Genomic DNA, 11721 nt, shown 5'->3' on the forward strand with positions numbered 1-11721 from the left:
TTAGAGTGTAGATTCATCCGTTTTGCTTTGTATGCAGTCCGTAGTGAAATCTCTAAAAAGACTTATATTTAGAAACGGAGGGAGTATAAAAATGTTTAGATCACTACTTTAGTGATCTAAACACTCTTATATTTCTACGGAGGGGGTACCTTGTAATGCCCACTTGTTCATCCTTGACTACCCTTTGCTTTTCTCAGGACCATGCAACTTAATCATGCCAATCAAGCCAAGTCTCCAGCCTTCTCCTCTTCCCAAATTCCAACTGGTGTAGACCTCCAGACAACAGTGTCCGGGAGAGCAGAACTCAAGATTAACTAATCCATTGCCAAATTGCTTATTATTGTTAATCCCATTATTATTTTGCCAAAAATAAAATAAAATAATGTTGAACCGGGCTGGCGACAGATAACACCCCGGCGATTATGCACTGGTCTCCACTTGGCGCTGTCGCCGATGATTGGCCTGAATTATCCGGTCAAGCAACCGCAGCTGACACTGACACACTCCTGCATCGCTACCTGCAGCGTCCCGACGCCCTCCCTGGATTTGTTTTCCCTTTCCTCCGCTCGTGCCGCGCTGTTCCATGTTTGATGAATCGGATGCGGATGCCCATGTGCTGGCGCCTCACTGCTGACATGTTTGTGCACAGTGGATTAGCTGCTAATCATTTGCAGCCAGCTTAGCTAGCTGGGCCATTTGAATCCACTCCACTGCGCGCTTGGTTAATCTTTATGATACGAACACTCTGTTGAGCATGTGTGTGGCAGAGTAGCATCGGTATTACTTTAAGTTACTTTGTTTAAGCGGTGATCCGGGCAGTGATGGAGACTGTTGCAGGTGAAACCAGAGCGGAAAGCAAAAAAGCCCAATCAACAGCCAACATCAGCCCTCTTCTCTGTCCATTGTTAATTGGAGTCGGTATAAAGGATTGATCAAGTATGAAGTAGATTGCACTGTTTATAGGAGGCGCTGTCAGGGAGAGTTTGACTTGTTTTCTGATGGCACTGTGATGAAGGAGCTGCTCTGCTCTTGCGTTGCACCGGTGGATCGGAAGCCCGTGCAGGATGCAGGCGCACTGAGGTTACGTCACCAGACACGAGCCCACCGGGGCCAATCAATCATCCCGCCAAGATGCCGGAGCTCGCGCACATGAATGGATGCATGCGCGCGCGGGCTTGTGCGCCTCCGATTCGGCCGCTCGCCACCGCCAGGTGACCTGGGAGGGGGAGGAGGGAGCATGCGATGCCGATGCGTGCGTGCGTCCCCGCTCGCGGGCCGCATCTTTATCCTTGCTACGACCGGATCGATGCCCCACTGACCAGTGACCACCGGGCCGCCTGCCTGCCCGGGATCTTCCTCTCCTGGTGGCGGCGGACGCGCGCGATAGGGCGGGGAGGACCGGGATCCAGTGACTTGCCTTCTGGCAGTCACGGCGTGACATGCGCCCACCCATCTGCCATTCGTTTCTGATCGAAGGGACAGCAGTGACTGAAGGTCAAAACTGCCCACTTGGCTACCCACTGGTTCACCATGGTAGAAAAACGATTCAGATTTGCCTTATTTCAAGCATTCGACAGTAGCAACCAGCAAACAATAGCGACCACAAATTAGCAGGTTCAGCTAGATGTAATTAGCTCATGAGGCTATAATCTTCTTGCTTGTAAGAGCAACTCCAACGCACCGACCCATTTCGTCTGCGCGCGTCCGGTTAGGTCGTGACGGACAGAAAAGTTGACCCAATGCGCAGACCTAAACAGACGCGTATCCGCTTTTTGTCTGCATGTAGATCTATTCGCTTGAACCTTATTTGCGTCGGCGCGGACAAAAGACGAACGTGTGCGCCGCGCGTCAACTACTCCACCTGGCCTGCCAGTCGGTGCCAAAGTGTCTACCATTTCCCTCCACTTTCCCAAAAACCCTCACCCCCGCGCACTCTCCCGGCCGCTTGCCATGGACGACGCCCTCAATGCCGCCGCTGACCTCGCCTCGTCCGACATCACCTTCGTCTCCTTCAGCAAAGGCAAGCCCCGCGCCCCTCACAAGACCGTCGCAGCGCCCGAGAGGAAGAAGCAGTTGACGCCCGAAGAGCGAGCCGCGGAGCCGGCGAAGAGAAAGAGCCGGAGGCATGCAACGGATGCAAGGGGCGAAGCAGCGGCCGCGGCCGCACTCGCCGCCACCGTGCAACAGGAGGAAACCAACGCCCGCGTCGCCACGGCAACGAGGGAGGCCCTGATCTACCTAGGGCTAAACCTTGGCCAGCACGGGCTCGTCAGCGCCGCCGTGGCCGCGGCCAGCATCGGCTCGTCCGCGTTTCCTCGGATGGTGTCGTCATAATCGCCGGGGCGAAGCCGAAGCGCTAGAGCAAGCGGATGAAGGCATACACGCCGTCCGAGGACATGCTCCTTTGTGAGAGTTGGAGGGACAATTGGCAAGACCCCAAGGTCGGCGTCGAACAAATGGCATCGACATTTTGGATGCGTGTCCATCATGAATTCCATGAGCGCAAGAAGTTTGTGCCATACCAAATGCATAGCACGCGCGGGTGGTTGTCCATTCGAAGCGATGGAGGGTGATACAACAAGATTACAATAAGTTCTGTGTCACCCTTAAGAGCATCAAGACACGTCCCGTGAGCAGCATCAGCATGCAAGATGCACCGGGATGGAGATCACATGACTGTAGTTAACTCTATTGAAAATACACAATTTGTGAAGAAATTAAGATACATATGCTCTCTTGTCAATTTCTGCCATCACAAAATACAGTTATAGCCTTGTTATATATCAAACATTTTTGGTTGGGTAACCATTAACCTCCGAATTAGAGGGAAGAACTAACAAATTGAACATCACTGTTGAGTATGTGTTTTGTATTGCACGTGTACTGGAGTTGTGGTCCACCCGTGCCCGAGCAGGAGTGCTTCGTCCCAGTACGCGCTACTCCACCGATGAGTATGTGTGCACTGCCTCGACGTCGACGCCATCACCCGTCCCCACGTCCGCTCGTGCTGCCCTTCGGGATCCCCACTGGCTAGCTGCGATGTAGGAGGAGTTCGATGCCTTACAGCGCAACCGCACGTGGTAGCTTGTTCCGCGACCCCCTCGTGCCAACATCATCTCTGGCAAGTGGGTGTTTCGCCACAAGACTCGCCCAGACGGTTCTCTTGAGCGCTACAAGGCTCGCTGGGTGGTTTGTGGTTTTCGGCAGCGCGCGGGCGTGGACTTCACCGACACTTTCGCCCCGGTTGTGAAACCGGACACAATCCGCGCCGTCCTTCAGCTGGCCGTCTCGCGTGCCTGGCCTGTGCATCAGTTGGACGTTTCCAACGCCTTCTTGCACGGTCATCTTGCCGAGCAGGTGTTTTGTGAGCAGCCTACTGGTTTCGTCGACACCGAGCACCCCGATTTCGTGTGCTTGCTCTCCCGCTCTCTGTACGGGTTGAAGCAGGCGCCTCGGGATTGGTACCAGTGTATCGCCGCCTTCCTGCAGTCTGTGGGCTTTCGGTCCACTCGCTCCGATGCCTCACTTTTTGTGTATCATCAGGGAGCTGCCACTGCATATTTGCTGCTCTACGTCGACGACATCATCCTCACGGCATCCACCCCCGGTCTCCTTCTGCGGCTGACTGCTCGTCTTCGTGATGAGTTCGCCCTCAAGGACTTGGGGCCCCTGCACTACTTTCTCGGCATCGAGGTGATCCGCCGGGCTGACAGCTTCTTTCTGCATCAGCAGAAGTACGCCCACAAGCTCCTTGAGCGTGCCGGTATGCTTAACTACAAGCCGACGCCCACTCCCGTCGACACGAAGGCGAAGGTCTCTGCTCTGGAGGGGTCTCTCGCGTCCGATGGAGCTTTTTATCGCTCTATTGTCGGTGCTTTACAGTACTTGACGCTGACTCGCCCCGACCTGCAGTACGCTGTTCAGCAGGTGTGCCTCCATATGCACGCCCTGCGTGACTCTCACTGGACTCTGGTGAAGCGTATTCTCCGTTACATACGCGACACCATGTCCTTGGGACTCACCCTGACGGCCTCCGCCTCCACCGACCTCGTGGCCTACTCGGATGCTGACTGGGCTGGCTGCCCCGACACGCGATGCTCTACGTCAGGCTACTGCGTCTACCTTGGGCCCTCGTTGATCTCTTGGTCCTCGATGCGGCAGCCCACGGTCTCCCGCTCCAGCGCAGAGGCAGAGTATCGCGCCGTGGCCAACGCCATGGCCGAGTGTTCTTGGATACGTCAGCTGCTCCAAGAGTTGCTTTGTGATGTTCACAAGGCCACTCTTATCTACTGCGATAACGTCAGCGCGGTCTACCTCTCCGCCAACCCGGTGCACCATCGACGGACGAAGCATATTGAGCTCGACATTCACTTCGTGCGCGAGCAGGTTGCCCTTGGCCGTGTTCGAGTTCTCCACGTGCCGACGTCACAACAGTCGGCTGATGTGATGACTAAGGGATTGCCTACTCCCGTCTTCGAGGAGTTTCGGTCCAGTCTCTGTGTCTCCGGCGACGCTTCGACTGCGGGGGGGGGGTTGAGTATGTGTTTTGTATTGCACGTGTATTGGAGTTGTGGCCCACCTCCTAGTCTTGTATAGTTGAGGTAGAGGCCTTCCCTTGTAATATATATATGTGCACCAGCACCCCATCAATACAACGATTATTGTATTGCAGATCATCTCTCTACAATCACTAACTATTGCACAACATTAACAAATTCTGCGTTACAATAGTTTTCGTAGCACTCCAAAACAGATTTTGGAATAGCAAAGGGTGTTTACCACTGTCGTGGATGCATCATCTTCAGTACCGGCAACACTGACGGCAAATCGGTCCTCGGCAGCGGTGCGAGCTCCGACGGCGGCAGACGATGCCGCAGCGGCGCACAACAAGGATCCTCCTCCGCCCGGAGGCTGGGTTGCGCTGCTTCTCGTCTGCGGCCGGAGAGCACGAGCCCGCCCGCGCAAACCCCATTTCCCCGCCTGAATTTCAGGCTTGATTTTCCCTCTGTTGCGCTCGAGTCGTGCGATGGTAAAGTGTTGGCTTTTTCACTATGGTCGCTGAGGTTCGTTGGATGAAGAACGAACGGCAGATGGGTGGGCGCATGTTACGCCGTGACTGCCAGAAGGCAAGTCACTCGATCCCGGCCTCGTCGGTGGCGCGTGGTTCGTCTCTCCGTCCGTCCGGTGCCAATCAGTCATTCCGCCAGGGTGCCGGAGCGCACATGCACGCACGCGCCTGCGCTCCTCCGGTTCGGCCGGTGGCCCGACCCGACCTGGGACTGTGGGAGCATGCGGGATGCGATGCGTGCGTGCCTTTGCGCATTGCTGCTTCGGTTCGGCTGCCAGGCACGACCGGACGGGTCGATGCCCAACTGACCACCGGGCCGGCTGCCGGGGATCTTCCTCTCTGGCGGCGGACGCGATAGGATAGGGTGGGCCGCTGCCGCTGGGTTGGGGAGGTCGGCGGACGGCCTCGTGGTCGTCGGTGGCGCGTCGCGGTCGGATCCCCGTCAAACCCGACGCGACCTTGTTCGGTTTCGCTTCCCCGCACGTCAGCGTGGCGGCTGGTCGGCCACTCGGCCATGCATGCACCGGGGCCGTCTTTTGCCGCCGGCCATGACCATGACGACGCGCTCGCCTAGCGTGACCCGCCCCTCCGCTCCGTTCCCACCACGTACCTGTCGACAAGTCGCTTTGATTTCTCGCCCCGGGGAGGGGCCGTTTTTTGGCCCTTTGCCGCGGTTCCATGCCACGTTTCCTCTTCTTTGCTTGCTCTGCCATGTCTTGGATTTTTCTTTTTCTTGTTCGCGCGCGCGTGTGTGACACTGTGGTGGCAGCAAAGTCCTGTGGAGTAGGTTCGGTCGGGATTGCTTTTGTGCGTGCGCGAATCGCAGTCGTGACGGGGACCTGTGCCGCGAAACGACGGCCATCTGGTGCGCAAGCGACTTCAAAACGTTATCTCCGTATATATACGCAAGGGAAAAAAAAAGCCAGGCTCTCGCTCTCTCCCTGTGCGGGCACGGCATAGGTTTTTGGCTCCTGGTGCACCTGCACCCCAGTTAAACCGTACGTAGTAAACACCCAAAACAGTGATGTTAAAAAGAAAAAACCCGAAACAATGCCAAGCAATCGCCTTTGCTGAACAGATAACAAAACATACATATACACTCCATATCAGATAGTATTTTACATGTTTCTTTAGCGCAACTTTTAAATGCTTATTATTGAGTAGTATATTTGGTAGTATGCCGGTCGCTTGCTGTTTTTCTAATTAGTCCCGCCTCGCCAGTGGAGGGAGACGGCGGGGAGGGAACTTTGTATAAGAAGGGGAGGGCGGGGTGCGGGGGGAGGCATCTTTGCGCTTGGGGCAATGACGTAGCTAGTGAGGTTATGCCGAGGCGCGTCAATTGCTGGTTGAAAACTATTTCCAAACCCCCCTCTTTGGCCCTCCGGGGCCATCGAGAATTTCTGTAAGGGCTCCCTCTCCTTCGGGCGAGGGTAAAACCTCGCAATGCATAATAAAAATGTTTTTGTTTGCGCAACGCTGTCTATGATTCATATTTCTTCTCATTAGGCAAGGAAAGATAGATACCTAGTACAACTGGTACATGTAGAATGCTAAGTGCAATTTCAAAGGTTGCCAATTGGTTTCCAAATAAAGACTTGGGCAAGGACAATGATTTCACTCTTTTCTCATTCCAAATTACACATTGCAAAGATTTGAAGGGCACACTGAAGACCATTAATTTTGCACCAAAAATTCACATCAAGAAGACACAATTCCTGTCCCTAGGAAATTCATACTCAAGCGTGCCAGCCAAAATTTGATGTCCAAAAAATATAATGGAAGATATTATGTGTGTTCCAACAAAGATTTTCATTTTTAGAGTCTATCTTAATCATACTCAAGATTCTTCTTTCACACCTAAAAAAATGCTCAAAACATCATATTGTTTATCAACAACTCGAAGGACTGAGTCTATTTCAATTAGGAGGAGTTGAGTAATTTTTTTGCTAGGAATCATTTGTGCCTTCCTCAATCATACTCGAGATATATGTGGACTTTATTGAGAGTTTTGTTCCTAACTAATCCAACAACACAATCTCTTGACAAGTCTACCGAGTATCACTACTATTCATTGATGATATATAACCGTTCTTTTCCTTAACTCCCAAAACATGCAATCTGATGGTGATGACACATCAATCACAATAGCTCCTCTCCACGAAAAGTAATTTATAAACCAGGGTATTGCCAGAAACACCATCAAAATTTTCAACCGCAAAAAAAACCACCAACTTTTCTTGAAACATAATAGTTCTACCTTTTGTTATTCATATGCTCATGTGTAAGTTAAATTTGCCCCATAATTTTGTCTAGAAATTGTTGATAGCACATGATTGAGCTTAGTTATTACAATATATACTGCATAGAAAGTTAGGGGAATTCGGTGGATGCAGGTAAGACACAACATCTAGAGATTGACGAAGTCACCACATGTGCCTCGTAGTCAAGGGAAAGTCTCCTCTCATTGAATGGATATCACTGAAAAAACTGGAATAAAACAGGAAAAAAACAAGCACTATTGCCAAGTTTGTAACTTCGACCCCGGTGAGCCGGTTCTGCCACAGAAAACCTAAACATATAAGCTGCACTTAGTTTGCAATTTTAAAAGATACTTAAGATGTCATATTTTATCAGATTTCGATGTACCAAGCCTCGCTCAGTAGGGAGGAGTTGTGAAAATCATTTTTCATCCCGAATGATGACATATGCCAAATTTATACGGTTCCCAACTAATTCAGCAGCACACCCCCGTGATTTCAACAACATTCAAAAGATAAACTCTATCTTGTGCCACAACAATTTTCACTCAAATTTATGAGACAAATTTGACTTTGATATGGGACAAAGAAATCTTTTGTAAAAAGGCAGCATTTTTCTCGAGGATACACCACAAAAAAGCGTATCAAAATCATAGAGGAAGTGCCAATATGGCAGATACAATGTTGAGCGGCATATAAAGAATGAAAACAACCTTTGCTACAAAACCACGACACATCACTCGCCTTGTTACGTATTAGATAGTAATTTACATAATCCTACAAAAAGATAGTATTTTACATGTTTTTTAGCGGAACTTTTAAATGCGCATTATCGAGTATATTTGGTAGTATGTCGGTTGCTTGCTGTTTTTCTAATTAGTCCCACCTCGCCATTGGAGGGAGGTAACGGGGAGGGAGCTCTGTATAAGAAGGGGAGGCAGGGGCGCGGGATGAGGCATCTTTGCGCTTGGGGCAATGACGCAGCTAGTGAGGTTGTACCGAGGCGCGTCAATTGCTAGTTGAAAACTATTTCTAAACCCCCTCTTTGGCCCTTCAGGGCCACTGAGAATTTTTGGAAGGGCTACCTCTCCTTTGGGCGAGGTTAAAGCCCTGCAATACATAGTAAAAATGTTTTGTTTGCCCAACGCTACCTATGGTTCATATTTGTTTTCATTAGGCAAGCAAAGATAGATACCTGGGAGGACTAGACATGTAGAATGCTAAGTGCTCACTCAAAAAAGAAAAGAATGCTGAGTGCAATTTCAAAGGTTGCCAATCGGTTACAAAATAAAGACATGGCCAAGGACAATGATTTCATCAATTTCTCATTCCAAATTACACATTGCGAAGATTTGAAGGGCACATTGAAGACCATTAATTTTGCACCAAAATTTCACATCAAGAAGACATAATTCTTATCCCTAAGAATTTCATACTCAAGCGTGCCAGCCAAAATTTGATGTCCATAAAATATAATGGAAGATATTATGTGTGTTCCAACAAAGATTTTCATTTTAGAGACTATTGGGGAATGAGTGCTCTAAAACTCAAGTAATCAATGTAGAAAGATCACGAGATAGCAAAATTTACTAAGAACCATAATGACATATCACAATAGCCATACTATCAGGGTACATCCCTGAAATGATCTATTGTTTGATGTGATGATTACAACCACACACAACCTTTTTTTCTTCTTCACAGAGTTATATCTAAGCATTTTTGATACGGGAAATCATATCTAACCTTGTAATCATTGAGATCTTGATTTGATCCATTCTTCTCTCACGATACTTATAAGACATACTTAAAGTGTTATATTTTCATGAACACTTCAAAGGTCCAAGTCTAGCTCAATTAGCGAGAGATGTGAAAATCATTTTTTCTACAAGAAATCATATGTAACTTTCTGAATCATACTCAAGATTCTTCTTTCACACCTAAAAAAATGCTCAAAACATCATATTTTTTATCAACGACTCGAAGGGCCGAGTCTACTTCATTTAGGAGGAGTTGAGTGATTTTTTTTGCATGGAATCATTTATGCCTTCCTCAATCATACTCGAGATATATGTGTAATTTATTGAGAGTTTTGTTCCTTACTAATCCAACAACACAATCTCTTGACAAGTCTATTGGGTATCAATTCATTGATGATATCTAACTGTCCTTTTCCTTAACCCCCAAAACATACAAACCGATGGCGACGACACGTCAATCACCGTAGCTCCTCTGCACGAAAAGTAATTTATACTCAACAACCAGGGTTTGAAAACACCATCGGATTTTTCAACTGCAAAGAAAATACCCACCAACTTTTCTTGGAACAGAATAGTTCTACCTTTTGTTATTCATATGCTCATATGTAAGTTAAATTTGTCCCATAATTTTGTCTAGAAATTGTTGATGGCACATGATTGAGTTCAATTATTACAATATATAGTGCGTAGAAAATTAGGAGAATTCGGTGGATGCAGGTAAGACACAACATCTTGAGATTGACAAAGTCACCCCATGTGCCTCGTAGTAAGGAAACGTCTCCTTTCACTGAATGGATATCGCCAAAAAACCTGAAATAAAACAGGAAAAATACAAGCACTATTGCCAAGTTTGAAACTTCAACCCCGCGCGGGCCAGCTCCGCCACATAGAACCTAAACATATGAGCTACACCCAACTCGTAAATTTAAAAGACACTTTAGATGTCATATTTTATCAAAGACTTCGACGTACCGAGCCTCACTCAATAGGCAGGAGTTGTGAAAATCATTTTTCATCCTAAATCATGACATATGTCGAATTTATACGGTTCCCAACTAATTCAACAGCACAACCTCGTGGCAAGTGTACCGAATATCACATTGACAGATGATATCTAGCCGTCCTTTTCTTTAATGCCAAAAACATGCAATCCGATGGTGACAACATGTCAATCACCATGAGCTCCTCCTCGCGAAAAATAACCCACTGTCGAGCAGGAATCTCCACCAGCCCATCTTGAGCAATGATAATTCCAGTTTTGTTACTCGTATGCTGCCTTTTTATGCCACTTCCCCACTTGTGGTTGGAGCTCGTACTACAAGGCGAGTCATGCTTTTGTAGCTATGTTATCATGCTTTATATGCCGCTCTGCGTTGTATCTGCCATATTGGCACTTCCTCTATGAATCTGATACGCCTTTTCGTGGTGTATCCTCGAGAAAAATGCTGGCTTTTTATAGAAGACTTAAGATGTCAGATTTTAAAAGCTATTCCCTTCGTTTCCTTTTACTCCACATATAAGATTTGGTCAAAGTCAAACTACATAAAGTTTGACCAAATTTATATAAAAAAAATATGAACATCTACATTACTAAAACTATATAGTATGAAAATACGTTTTATGGTGCATCTGATAATATTGATTTCATATTGTGAATGTTTGTATTTTTTAATATAAAGTTAGTCAAACTCTAAAAAGATTGACTTTGACCAAACCTTATATGCGGACTAAAACGAAACGGATGGAGTACTTAAGATGTCAGATTTTATCAAAGACTTTGACGTACCAAGCCTAGCTCAATAGGAAGTAGTTGTGAAAATCATTTTTCATCCCGAATCATGACACATGTCAAATTTATACGATTCCAGCTAATTCAGCAACACAACCCTTTGACAAGTCTACTGAATATCACTACTATTCACAAATGATATCTAGCCGTCCTTTTCTTTAACTCCAAAAACATGCAATCTGATGGTGACAACATGTCAATCACCATAAGCTCCTTCCCAGGGAAAGTAACCTCCACCAGCTCATCCCGAACTATTATAATTCCAGTTTTGTTACTCATATGTGGTTGGAGGTCTTACAAGGCGAGTGATGCGTCCCTCTAGTCATGTTTTTGTAGCTATGGTTGTTTTCATGCTTTATATGCCGCTCTGCGTTGTATCCGCCATACTGATACTTTATGAATCTGATACGCCTTTCCGTTGTATCCTCGAGAAAAATGCCGCCTTTTTTTATAGAAGATTTCTTTGTCTCGTATCAAAGTCGAATTCGTCCAATGAATTTGTGTAGAAAATGTTGTGGCACAGAATAGAGTTTACCTTGTGAATTTTGTTATAAAATCATGGTAATCGCATGGAGGTTATAAAATGTAAAAATCTCCACATAACGACGATCAACACGGGACCTCAAAATTACTGTACGATGGAAGGCGCTTAAAGGCGGAGGACACCGCGTGGCCTTCGTTCCCACGGATCCCATCCCACATCGATGGATGGATAGATCCCCACTGTTTTATAGGCGCAGCTGCTGCCCTCCCAACCGATAGCCAAAGTCCAACGCCTCCCACAATTCGCGCAAAGGCACCCAGGGCCGGACCCCCCCGACCCGCCCCACCCCCACCCCACACCCC

General features: G+C 47.9%; 1 non-coding gene and 1 pseudogene across 1 annotated transcript; both read left to right on the forward strand.

Annotated features, from left to right (window-relative positions):
* The first annotated feature begins 6352 nt into the window (after window positions 1–6352).
* LOC119334805 lies at window positions 6353–6487 on the forward strand (annotated as a pseudogene).
* A 1796-nt stretch (window positions 6488–8283) lies between these two features.
* On the forward strand, window positions 8284–8436 carry LOC119334802. Its single transcript, XR_005161562.1, has one exon. It is a non-coding gene; the product is annotated as a U4 spliceosomal RNA (small nuclear RNA).
* The last annotated feature ends 3285 nt before the right edge of the window (window positions 8437–11721 follow it).

This window comes from Triticum dicoccoides, chromosome 7A (assembly GCF_002162155.2).
Source record: "Triticum dicoccoides isolate Atlit2015 ecotype Zavitan chromosome 7A, WEW_v2.0, whole genome shotgun sequence".
NCBI classification, from domain to species: domain Eukaryota; kingdom Viridiplantae; phylum Streptophyta; class Magnoliopsida; order Poales; family Poaceae; genus Triticum; species Triticum dicoccoides.